This window comes from Gymnodraco acuticeps, unplaced genomic scaffold (assembly GCF_902827175.1).
Source record: "Gymnodraco acuticeps unplaced genomic scaffold, fGymAcu1.1, whole genome shotgun sequence".
Classification (NCBI taxonomy): Eukaryota; Metazoa; Chordata; class Actinopteri; order Perciformes; family Bathydraconidae; genus Gymnodraco; species Gymnodraco acuticeps.
This window is the reverse complement of record NW_022990385.1, coordinates 577-13,767: the sequence shown is the minus strand read 5'-3', so window position 1 is coordinate 13,767 and position 13,191 is coordinate 577. Positions and strand designations below refer to the sequence as shown.

At 43.3% G+C, this 13,191-nt stretch overlaps 1 long non-coding RNA gene across 1 annotated transcript; it reads left to right on the top strand.

Moving 5' to 3' along the window:
• Positions 1-261: 261 nt before the first annotated feature.
• LOC117551485 lies at positions 262-1,518 on the top strand. The gene is made up of 2 exons (XR_004569793.1): positions 262-348; positions 1,067-1,518. It is a non-coding gene; the product is annotated as an uncharacterized LOC117551485 (long non-coding RNA).
• Positions 1,519-13,191: the final 11,673 nt, after the last annotated feature.

The following is a 13,191-nucleotide window of genomic DNA, read 5'->3' as shown; positions in this document are numbered from 1 at the left end:
ATAAAAACAATATTCATTTATCATTCACCTTTTCCTGACCCCTAGAGCTCTGTTGAGAACTGTTTCAACATCTGTGTCTCTTTATCTCTCTCTCATTAACCCCCCCCCCCCCTCTGGTTGTTTCTGGGTGTTTGTTGTTAGTTTCCTGTCACAGAGGAAGTGCCTCGCCCTGCTGCCTGGCTCCCAATTGGCCCCAGATGAACAGAGATTGTTGTGGGGCCGAGCATGAGGAGGGGTCGAACAGCTCAGAGGATAGAAAGAGGAGAGGAGGAGAGCAGGAGCAGAGGACGGAGGACGGAGCAGAGACATCATCACAGAGAGACATGTGAGCGGGACATGCTGGAGGAGGTGAGTTTACATCGCAGTGTGGAGCTGCTTATATCTCATGTTTCCTTTTGTGTTTATATTGTGTTTGTATTTAATTGGCAGAGGTGGGAGAAGTACTCAGATGTTGTACTTGAGTAAAAGTAGAAGTACTCAGATCTTGTAGTAAAAGTAGAAGTACCAGAGTGAAGGAATACTCTGTTACAGTAAAAGTCCTGCATTCAAAATGTTCCTCAAGTGAAAGTAGAAAAGTATTCTCATCAAAATATAGTGAAAGTAGCGACAGTAAAAGTAGTCGTTGTGCAGATTGGTCCATTTCAGAATAATATATATGATATGTTTTATAATGATTGATCATGAAAGTGTTCTCAAAGCTGGTAAAGGTGCAGCTAGTTTGAATGACTTTGTATACTGCAGGGTAGCTTGTGGATTTACTCCAGGTGGAACTAAAGTCTGATTCAACGCTTGGTTATATTTCACATCATTCATCCACATCTGTGAAGTAACTAAAGGTATTAAATACATTTAACCAATTGTGAGTTCCTAATATCTAAGAGGTTTTTTGAATGTCAGCGTCCTCTGTTCTGAGCGTAGTGCATGGATGCATCTGTATTACTCTACTATTTCTGTCTCTGCCAAAGAGCTGATGATTTGGTTATTGATTCAGTTTGTTTGTTACATTGCATTTAGCTGATGCTTTTATCCAAAGTGACGTACAATTGTTTGTTTGTTTTTCTGTCAGCAGGGCAATAGAACACTACAGAATCTTACCTGATTTGACCTGATTTGAATGAAAGCTGGTGACTACAACAGAACCAGGATCCCCACTGAAGTCTGGACTGATGTGAATCACAGGGTTGACCACATGATTTCCCCCTTTGGATAACATCACAGGAGGGCATGGTGGGGGGGGGGTTTCCAGGTGCTTTTCTAGTCTTTCTAGTTTTTCCAAAACAAGATATGTGCCATTAGAGAAACCAGCTGTTTCCAGACTGCTGCCTCTCTTGGTCTGGTCACTCCCAATCCTTGTACCAGTGTCTGATTTCTCACTGACGCTGGACAGGTTTGGGGGGGGCTGTGCTAAGGACTGCTGTACTCCATTATCTCCTGCTGACTTTTCCTTCTCCTCTCATTGGTTTTTGGACTTTTGTGATTACTTATGTGCATCTCAATTAAAACGTAGAAACCTTTGAACTTCCTGTACTTTCTTTTTGCTCTGCCATGTGTTTTGTCTGTATGTGCATTTCGTGACTAGAGCAAGTGCAATGGTAATATGAGGACTGTTATCACAAACAGATTTAATGTAAATAGTTTGGATTATATTTGAATGTAAACCAATTAAGCCACTAAGACGTTCATTTTAAAATGCGATGATTTCCCTGGGTCACACTGTCAGAACTGTTAAAGCTCAGTTTTCAAGGTTTATGTTATGTACTGTCCAAATCATTTTAATGTATGAAAACAGATACTTTAAGTACATCTTAAATTAAATGTACTAATAAAAACAAGCAAGCCCATTTTCAGGATGTTAAGGTTCATTTGGTTATTAACAGTCCTCCCTGTACCCACTGACAGGCTGTTATGGTTTACACATACATGAGCAATATAACTTAATTTAGCTTTTTATATTTAGTGTGGCACTTGCTCCATCCTGGGACTTGAACCTGCTACCCTCTGGTGCCAAATCCAATGAGACTGAGCGGCTGCTCGGATTCCAGGCTGATTTAAAGGGCCCATGTCATGGTTTTCCGGTTATTACCCATCCCCTTGTGTGTTATCAAATCAAATCAGGTTATATTTATATAGTACATTTTTAAAACGGTTTTTGGTCGAGCCAAAGTGCTGTACATATAATAATTACCTTACAGTAAGGACACTATACAGCAAATACAACAGCACAATTTGTGCAGAATATCAGTATGAGAAAACGACACCCTCTATCCTTTGACCCTCACATCGTACAAGGAAAAACTTCCAGAGAAAACCCACAGTTTAAAGGGAAAAATGGGAGAAACCTCAGGGAGAGCAACAGAGGAGGGATCCCTCTCCCAGGACGGACAGACGTGCAATAGATGCCGTGTGTACATTTAAAATATAATACATTTTACAGCGTAGGTAGACCGAATGTTTGGAAGTGCATGTGTTATGAAGGTTTTTCTGCATGTAAACGGTCTGTAGAGTCACTGACCCTCAAAGTACACCCTGTAGGGAGTAAAACTCTAACACAGAGAAGACCTGTCTATGCTGCCCCAAAATGCCTCGTTGGAGATTTCTCTTTTTCCATTGTTTACTTCCTGGGTACTGTGACGTGGGGATACCCAGAGGCCGCACCCTCTGCCAGCATTTCACGAAACAAAGCTTCCCAAACCTTTCAGCAATGCATGCCGGATATGTACAGCGTAGGGCACTGAAGAACGATGCTGTTCCTTTGTTTGGACCAGCGGGAGATTCGGGTACACAACCTGTAAGTATTCATTGTTGTTTGTGTATTTATGAGGTTTAAAACAAACAAGGTATCTATCATAGGGATGGGAATTTGAAAGCAAATGTATATTCGAATATTCGACCCCCCAAAAAACGGTTAACCGGTTAACCGAAATGTAGATATCCTATAATAATTTTTTTTTTTTTAAATAACTTTTGGAAATAAATAAATACATGTTCAAATAAGTATAGAAACCAAGTCGAATTTGTCACATCACCCCAGAATTTGACTGTCACAGCCTTAAGCAGTGTGCGTATAAATAAATACCCGTCAATAATCGGGGGGGATCCCCATCTCCCGTTTATTGCGCAATATACCGGTCGAAGATTTCTCAATATGCAGTAGGCCTATACAATATTGGATGCAATCCAAGACAATCAGTAGTAGCAGCGTTTCTCAACCGGGGCGCTGTCAAATAATTATATATTCTAACGTTCTATATTCTAACCGTTAAAGAGCCATCTGTTTTCGATTCTATGCGAGGAAATGGGAGCAGAGCTGGTCTCAGACACACACACACACACACACACACACACACACACACACCTACACACACACACACACACACACACACACACACACACACACACACACATACACACAAACAAACACACACACACACACACACACACACACACACACACACACACACACACACACACACCAACTTCAATGCCAAGGCTAATTATGCTATTCTTCTTAACTCCGGAATCCACACAGGACATACGCACACGCTCATCTTATGCACAGCAAAGATCGAAAAAATAGTCTTTTACCTTAAGCGAGAATAGACCAAAGATGCCTTGGCTCGACTTCTTCTCGTTGCCGTCCTGGTTTCCAAGAAGAAGAGAGACGATGTCCTGCTTTAATCCAGCTTTTCACGAACGGCACTGGGTCGAATTTGCCCAAAGGGGGTCCGTTTAGGTCCACAAACAGAAGTGAAGACAGGCTCTCCTCGCGCAACCTCTGGTTGTCGGTGTTATTCACGGCGGAAATGTCTCTTTCGCACTCAGCAGACGTGGGGAGGTAGGTGCGACTTGCTATGCATAGCCGTTCCAGTGTTTTGCCCGGTGGAGTGCCCTACAATTTCCAGTCTCTGCCCCACGGCCTCCGTGGCTGGTTCTCCGAGCGATTTAGCCAGACGGTGTATTTCTTGTTCGCCATACAAAGTGAAGTCTTCCTGCTCTCCTGGCCAAAAGCGTTTATCATGAGCTTTGAGCGTCTGGACCAAGCTTGACTCCGGTAAGCGCTTGGTTAGAGTAGCAACCACCGATTAATAAACACAAGGCTTGTTTATTTTCCCCCTGCCTTCTGCCAGCTCTACGTCCTTAAAAAAGCCCGATGAGACGCCCTGTTCAGCCTTCTTCGTTGATCTCCCCCTGGTTGTCTTCATGGCGGTCAAAACATTGATGGTTTGTTTGATGTGGACACTTGAGTCCACGAGTGTGATTTCTCTTCTCTGCAACTTGAGAGACAGGCTCTGGAGTTCACGCAGGATGTCTTTCATGACAGCCAAATCTTCCACGAATCCTGAGTTGGTTAGGTGCTTGAGAAGTCCCTTGTATTTTTGCCTCTCAAGATCATTACGTGATGCATTCTCACTGGATGTTTTAAAATGGAGTGCTAGAGCGGGGAAATCTTTCCATACTGCTTTTACTGTTTTAAAGCTGCTGGCGACCCATCTGATGGTGAACATTTGACCTATTTTCAGTATTTCCATGTTGAGCTCGGCCGCTGCTTCTTTCAGCAATCTGGAATTCCTGGTTGACTGATTGTAGAGTGAGTATAAATGTGAAATAAATATCTCAAACTGATTAGTGCCACTTAACTTCTTTAAGAGCATTTTAACTGACAGTTCTAGTCTGTGCGCCAGGCAGTGTACAGACTGCACGTTCAGAAAATTGTTTTTGTGTCTGACGACAAGCCTATTGGCTTTTCCCGTGAGCACTGCAGCCCCATCGGTGGCTATGCTTATTAGGTGCGTCTCCAAAAAGTCATCATCCATTCCAGTTGTATATAGACTCGCCATCATCGAGTTATAAATTGATTCATCATCGACCCCATCTGTAAGTTCCACTATATCCAGGAAAACATTATCTACATCCCGCTTACCACTGACATCACATCTTACGTAAATGATTAGATAGGGACGACCGTGAACGGTACTTTCATCAATTGTGATTGATACCTTTGAATCCATTTATTTCACATTAGAGACGAACTTTGATCCATTCTTCCGCGAGGTGTAAACCTGGTCCCTTTTCTGAGAGTAGCAACGTTTTTGCTTTCCTACACACTAAGCATCCTAACTTTCCAGCCTTAATGTCAAGCCAAGGGTTGCGGTCTTTCCATTCGCCCACCTGCTTCGTTGTCCAACCAGCCGGCGGGAAGTCACTAGCAGCAGTAGCAGCTACCTCCGCAACTGCTGCGTCTTCTGAGCGCTCTGCCTCAACTTCACCTCCTCCTGGGGATTGACTGGGCGGGACAGGAGCCCCCGACTCGCTAACGGTTCTGGTAGCGAGTGCTAGCTGCTGCATCATCAGCATCATCTCTGGGTGTCTCTTGGTCATCTCGTGGTGTCACTTTTTTTTCACAAAGTGCGCGAGTGAAACACTTTGGTTTAGCTTTCTCGTTGACATTTTAGTCCTCTCTAATGTAACGTCTTTCTCTCCTCTTTGCCGCGCGTGGCTAATTTGCATAATTTGTGTCCGCGTCACGCAGCGTACCCGCGTCACGTGGCTGGCTCTGCTTTTGACAGCCAAAATAGAAGATATTTGTGTATAAACGTTTTGAATTATAAATACTGGACATAGTAAGCTTAAAAACATTTTAGTGACCATTGCAAGTGACAAATAAATATTATAATTTCAGACCCCCCCCAAAGTGTTGCTGTTGAGGCTTTCAGGGGGGCTCAGGTGTTAATCGGGGGGGTCGAGCTCCCGCGGCCGAACCCCCCCGTATTTCGCACACTGGCCTTAAGTCTTCTTGAGTATGATGCTACACTCTTGGCACACCTATCTTTGGGCAGTTTCTCCCATTCTTCTTTGCAGATTGTCTCAAGCTCCATCAGCTTGGATGGGGAGCGTCGGTGCACAGCCATTTTAAGATCTCTCCAGAGATATTCAATCCGGTTCAAGTCTGGGCTCTAGCTGGGCCACTCAAGGACACTCACAGACTTGTCCCGAAGCCACTCCTTTGTTATCTTGGCTGTGTGCTTAGGGTCGTTGTCCTGTTGAAGGGGGAACCTTTACCCCAGTCTGAGGTCCAGAGCGCTCTGGAGCACGTTTTCATCAAGGGTCTCCCTGTACATTGCTGCATTCATCTTTCCGATGATCCTGAAAAACATCCCCACAGCATGAAGCTGCCACCACCATGCATCACTGTAGGGATGGTATTGGTGACGTTGTTGTTATTAGGTACTGCGCATGCATGCAATGGATATATCCAGTGCTAAAGCACCACCTCTGGCGGTCATCCGGGACTCATAGAACCGTAGTTACAGCCGTAACTATCGTTTATCATGGTCTGAGAGTCCTCTAGGTCAGGGGTGCCCAATACCTCGATCTCAAAGGTAGATCGCATGGCATTTTAAAGTTAGCCTATCATCCATCCTTACTATGGCATTTGCCACTTGATTGACGTACAGGTAAGCCAGTCTGAATTGTATTGTGCCATACGGGTTCATGCAGTTATGAGGGGGCCTCACCTCCTCATCTGAAGCGCAAATGCGGCGGCCCTGTAGGTAGATCATATGGGCATGGTCATTTTAAAAGTAGCTCCCAAGCTGAAAAAGTGTGGGCACCCCTGCTCTAGGTGTACCATGTGGGCTTTCATGTGCCTTTTGCTGAGGAGTGGCTTCCTTCTAGCCATAAAGGCCTGATTGGTGGAGTGCTGCACAGATGGTTGTCCTTCTAGAAGGTTCTCCCATCTCCACAGAGGAACTTTGGAGCTCTGTCAGAGTTTGATTGATTGATTGAAAAGTTTATTAACAGCTTGTATATTGGGTACAGTACAGTACAGCTCAAAACATACAATTGTTAAGGGGATGCAGACCAGAGAAAGACTTTCGTCTTGTTTACATCAGGGTCCCCCATTTCCAATTCATCATCGGGTTCTTGGTCACCTCTCTGACTAAGGCCCTTCTCCCCCGATGCTCAGTTTGGTTTGGGCGGCAAGCTCTAGGAAGAGCCCTGGTGGTTTCAAACATCTTCCATTTGCAAATTATGGAAACCAATGTGCTCGTTGGGACGTTCAATGCTGCCGACATTTTTCTGTACCCTTCCCCAGATCTGTGCCTTGATACAATCCTGTCTCTGAGGTCTACAGACAATTCCCTGGACCTCATGACTTGGTTTGTGCTCTGATATGCACTGTCAACTGTGGGACCTTATATAGACAGGTGTGTTCCTTTCCAAGTCATGTCCAATCAATTGAATTGACCACAGGTGGACTCCAGTCAAGTTATAGAAACATCTCAAGGATGATCAATGGAAACGGGATGCGCTTGAGCTCAATTTTCAGTGTCAAAGCAAAGGGTGTGAATACTTATGTATATGTGATATTGCATTTGATTCTTTTTAACACATTTGAGAAAAATTATTTAAAAACGTTTTCTATTTGTCATTATTGTGTGTGGAATGTTGAGGGAAAAAAATGTAATCCATTTTGAAATAAGGCTGTAACATAACAAAATGTGAAAAAAGTTAACGGCCCGTCCACACAGCGGCGTGCGTTGAAGCTTGCCGGCGGGCGTGTCTGAAACTCGACCAACAACCAATCACATGAATCTCCCGCCCCTGACACACAAGCAGTGGTTTGATTGGCTAGAACTTGTACTGGCATATGATTCGATTGGCTGACGCTTCTGCAGAGGCTTCAAAAGTTGAACATTGCTCAACTTTTGCAGCGAGCCACGCCAGCAACGCTCTGCGTCGCTTCCCACAATGCAGTTCGGTGAAAAGTGACGTCACCCCATTCAAAGTGAATGGTGAAGCGTCAACGCACACCGCTGTGTGGACGGGCCGTAAGGGGTATGAAGTACTTTCCGGGTGCACTGTATATCACTTAAATTATTCAATAGATCCTTTGTACTGAAGTATTCAAAAGTAAAAATTACATTTTTAATATAAATGACCAATTGTTTTAATTGCATTTACAGACCCATGTAACTCTCTGATTGTAGAACCACGCAAAAAAAAGCAGAGAGCAACACCTATACAAACTGACAACAAATCTTTGCTGAGCCTAAAAATAATCATAGGCCTAAATAAATAACATAATGAAAATAAATATATTGCAATGCTCAAAACAGCAGCATCCAACAGTCTCCAATCCAATCCTTGGATATTACATGTCACTGCATGCATGCACGGAGCACCCTTGGTGCCGAGATCATCATATCATTCTGTCTTGTATAACTTAATAAAGGGAGAAAAAAACGGCTCGTTCGCGGGCGCAAGCCGGCTCCCGTCGTTCTCTCTTTGAGCCGACTCGTTCGCGACCGACACATAACTATAGTTGGTGTGGGCCTGGGAAAATATTTCCCCAACACCGGTCACAGTTGAGGCTGAAGCAGGAGTAAAGATAGAGGAAGATCCGAAGAAACATCATTCATCAGCTAAGTGACATCTTAATAGAACTTAACTTAAAGTGGACCTATCATGCTATATTTGAATAATATATTGTAGGGCCATACCTATATAAAACTTGTCTGTGAAGTTTTTTTTTCAAAATACCAAACAGATCATGCATTTGAGCCATGCCTCATTTTGCTCTATTTGCTCTTTTCCAGCACTGTTTTTGTAGGGGCTGATTCTGTGACGTAGCTTTAATGCAAATGAGCTGCAGCTGACCACGCCCCCCTGCAGGAGAGGGGAGCTTGCTTTGAGATCAGCTGCTGGGCTGTCAGAAGAGGGGGAGGAAAAGAGAGGCTCTGTCCTCCGTGTATTATTCTTATATTATTATAGAGTCGTTATTAATTTGTTTTAAAGCTCAATAAATAACAAAGAAGACCTTTGACCGGCACTTTTCTAATTCTGTCCGGAAGATTTCAACTTTAACGGACATGTTGACCGGCTGAAACTCTGCCGCACGGTCCCCTCGTTCCTTGGAAGAGGCGGAGAGGTGGGTGTTTGTCATCTGCTGGTGGCAAACCGGAGAGAATGACAGCGCTTGCCTCGGGGAGGGATTGCATTGAATTACAGCAACAGGAGCAAACGCTTGCCTCGGGGAGGGAGAAAAAGAGCCACATCGGAGAATAAACAGAAGGGCAACCATGGAAACCATGCAAGGGAAGTCTTCTTCGCTGCTTTTGTGGCAGACTACGGCGCCACTTACAGGCCTGGCATATAGAATAGAATAGAATATATCTTTATTGTCATCACACATCAGTGCAACGAAATTCAGTTGGCATCTCTCAATGCAATACATAACATAAATAAGAACACATCCATAAAAACAGTGATAAAGCAGAGATAGTAGCAATAATAATCAGGGTCATCATATGCACTTTACCAGAATGTTAAAATATATAAAGCTACAATTTTTAAATATAAATAGTTACTAAAAAAAAAATATCAGTTGATACTTAATAAATATAAAAATAAATAACATGGTATTTTAGGCTGCAGTCTTTGATGGGAAGTAGTGTGTTTGTATGTGTGCATGTTATAGTGCGTTTAGTGGTTGGACAGGGATGGGAGTGATGGAGGCCACAGCTCTGGGAAAGAAGCTGTTCTTCAGTCTGTTGGTGCGTGCTTTTATTGACCTGAATCGTCTGCCGGATGGCAGCGGTTCGAACAGTGAGTGGCCGGGGTGTGTGATGTCTCTGATGATACTGCTGGCTTTCTTCTGCAGTCGACTTTTGTAGATGTTATCAAGGTTGTATGTACTACAGCGTCTCCAGCGCTTTCAAGCAGCAATGGCATGCCGTGGCCCAACCTCTCATTCCCCTGATAGGTGGAGAGTTGGCCATATAGGCGGAGCACCACTTCTGTGACGTAGAAAATAATTCAAATCTGGATCAGTCTGTATCAGATCCGTTACAGCCCCGTTTTTAGAGATTTGGGTATGGAGGAAAATAGAGGGTTGTGTTTTCTGACACTTGGTGAGTTCCCTGGAACACCGGGGACACATATTCATGTATAAAAGACGTACAAAAGTGCATTTTGCATGATAGGTCCCCTTTAAACTGGAATACTTACACTTACACTGGAACATTTCAACTTAAACTGGAATTCTTACTCTTAAACTGTTATACTTACATTCAAACTGGAATACCAACACTTAAGCTAGTATATTAACATTCAAACAGGATTACTTACAAAAAATAAACCTAAAACTTCACTATTTGAACCTGAATTAATATATTATAAGTGCTTGTAGAAAGACTTTATTATCTGAATGATTTAACAAAAAACATCTGAGCATATCATCCACAACCTCATGAGCTGGAACTCTTCCACTGAGCCGGGGAGCATTGGAGGTCTGGGGGCCGGGGGCTAAATTGAGACAGTTGGCATGACAGCAGCTGGGGTGGAAAGCTGGGGAGTGGGGACCCAGTTAATTACCTCTGGATGGAGAAGGTGTGCAGCAGTCTTAAAGATGGCACCTGGAGAGGGACAGCAACACCCAGGAGACTTATTGTCAGGGATCAAACAGTAAGGCATGGATCACCAATTACATTTGTCCAAGGGCCAAAATGTATCCAATAGACACTATCGCGGGCCAGCGATTTTTATATAGCCCAGAATTTTGAAGTGGGGGGGGGGGGTGCTAGTGGAGCACGCTCAGGTACTGTGGACCGCATAAAGCTTAGCAGACTCTTCACGCTAACGAAGGATCATTTCTAGGCAGGGTTACTTTGTAAATGTAATCAGTTACTGAATACATGCTCTGAAAGTAATCAGAATACAGTTACAGTTACGTGTCTTAAAAATGTATTCAGATTAGTTTTAGAATACTTTTGGATTACTTTCTTTTTCCATAACAGATGGGTATGTTTTGGTGAACAGGAGACACGTATTTTACTGTTTTAATGGCTTATCAAGAACTCAAACACAACATCTTGGTGTCATTCTGGACAGCTCCCTCTCATCTGCACCCCACATAGAAAACATCACCCGGACTGCATTCTTTGTACTGTCTTAAAACCTTTCCTTGGAATATGTTATGAATTGTAAGGTGTCCTTGGGTGCTTTGAAAGGCGCCCCTAAATAGAATGAATTATCATTATTATTTATTATCTGAAACGATGTAATAACTTTTAAAACGTTTTCCAGTCACTTGCCCCATGCATTCAGCAGCAGCAGGCCATTCACTTTGATTTGATCCCGTTATGAAATGTCATCATCTCGACAATAAAGAAATGCTACATAAACGTTATCTTGCACATTTTATCGAACCATCTCCGTTTCTAACTTTCAATATATTTTAAAAGAGATCTCTCTCTCTCATCTGCGTGCGGGGGCGGGGCCTCACAGACGCGCTGCATCTCTCTCGCTCACAGACATGCAGCGCCGTGCAGTGTGCACACAGCTCTGCCGGTAATGAATATTACATTTTGTGAGGAAACTTTTCCACCAATAATTCCAAAAAGTATTCCAAAATGTATTCACTTCAGGTTTACGAAAGTAACTGTAATCAGATTACTCGTTTTTCAAATGTAACGCCAGCTGAATACAGTTAGCCTACTTGATTTTTGTATTCTGATTACGTAACGCCGTTACATGTATTCCGTTACAACCCAACCCTGCTTCTAGGCTACTGTCCCGCAGCTCCTGCCTCTCTGTTGGACTCTGTCGCAGCGGGGCTACTGCTGTGGTGCGGACCGCATTAACCAGACTCTTCACAACGAAGGATCAATTCTTGTTCAAGGCAGGGAAGCTGCTGCTGCCTCTCTGTTGGACTCCGGTACTGCACCTTACTCACGAGACGTAAAAAAAAAAAAATGGGTGGGAGGCGAACACAGTAAAAACTCCGCCAAAGCCACCCCCGTTGTGCGGGCCGGATGAGAATGGCTGGCGGGCCGGATGTGGCCCGCCAGTGGTGATCACTGCAGCAAGGCAACAGGACACAGGAGTTGTTTAAAGAAACTTATTTCAAGAGGTAAACAGAAATACCTCTAATGAATATAACAGCAACGTAACCCTTGTGTTATGTTCACATTTCGCACTCTTTGGTAATGTTCGGGTCAAATTGACCCGGGACATATTTCAGGGTTTAAAAAAAATACAGAACTAAATTCAACATGCACAATTCCTTATATATATTGTCTTTAACTCATTCCCCAACAATATAAATGAAATATATGATTAGTTTTTGAAAATACTCTTTGCTAGATCAAATTTAACAATGGAAGTGTCCATCGTTTTGTGTGATAAAAATGTAATTTATGTTAAAAAAAAACACTGGTGTGTATATCAGGGGGGAAATCCTTTTCTACAATGCATGACAAACTTCAGACTGAAATCCCAACCATAGCTCCGCCCTGTCTAGGCTCCTCCCCCTGACGACACAAACACACGCACGCACGCGCACGCACACACACACAGGAGCACACACACAGGAGAGAGGACAGCATACATTTAACCGAAACTCGCCGAAACACTGAAACAGAGGTACGAACACACGTTAATGTTAATATATGTATATCTGCTGTCCCTGTCACCTCGACAGGTTACAGTTGTTCCTGTGAGCGGGTCACTCACTCCGAGAGACACTTTGTCCTCCAGAAACTCCGGACAGTCCTTGTAGCTTCGTTAGCTCGAAATTCAGTACTGTGAGCGCACTGAGCCTCTCAATGATATCAGTGTAAGAGTTCTGTGGTAAAGCTGTGTACTTGTACAGGTCTGCCGGGCTTTAACTTTTAACATGAAGTATTTCCTGTAGTGTCCTCGCTGCTGTCCCGGCCGGCGTCCCGCTCCCGAACTTCCTACAGTGGTGTGGAGTAACTACATGTACTTCTACAGTTCTTATAGGTGGGAACAGTAGTCAGATATTCTACCTAAGTAGAAGTACCAGAGTGTAGGAATACTCTGTTTCAAGTAAAAGTCCTACATTCAAAATGTTACTCAAGTAAAAGTACAACAGTGTTAGCATCGACATCATAGGCTATAGTGAAAGTAGCGACAGTAAAAGTAGTCATTGTGCAGATTGGTCCATTTATAATATATATGATATGTTTTATAATGATTGATCATGAAAGTGTTCTCAAAGCTGGTAAAGGTGCAGCTAGTTTGAATGACTTTGTATACTGCAGGGTAGCTGGTGGATTTACTCCAGGTGGAACTAAAGTCTGATTTAACACTTCATTATATTTACCATAATTAATCCAGATCTGTAAAGTAACTAAAGGTATTCAATAAATGTAGTGGAGTAAAAGT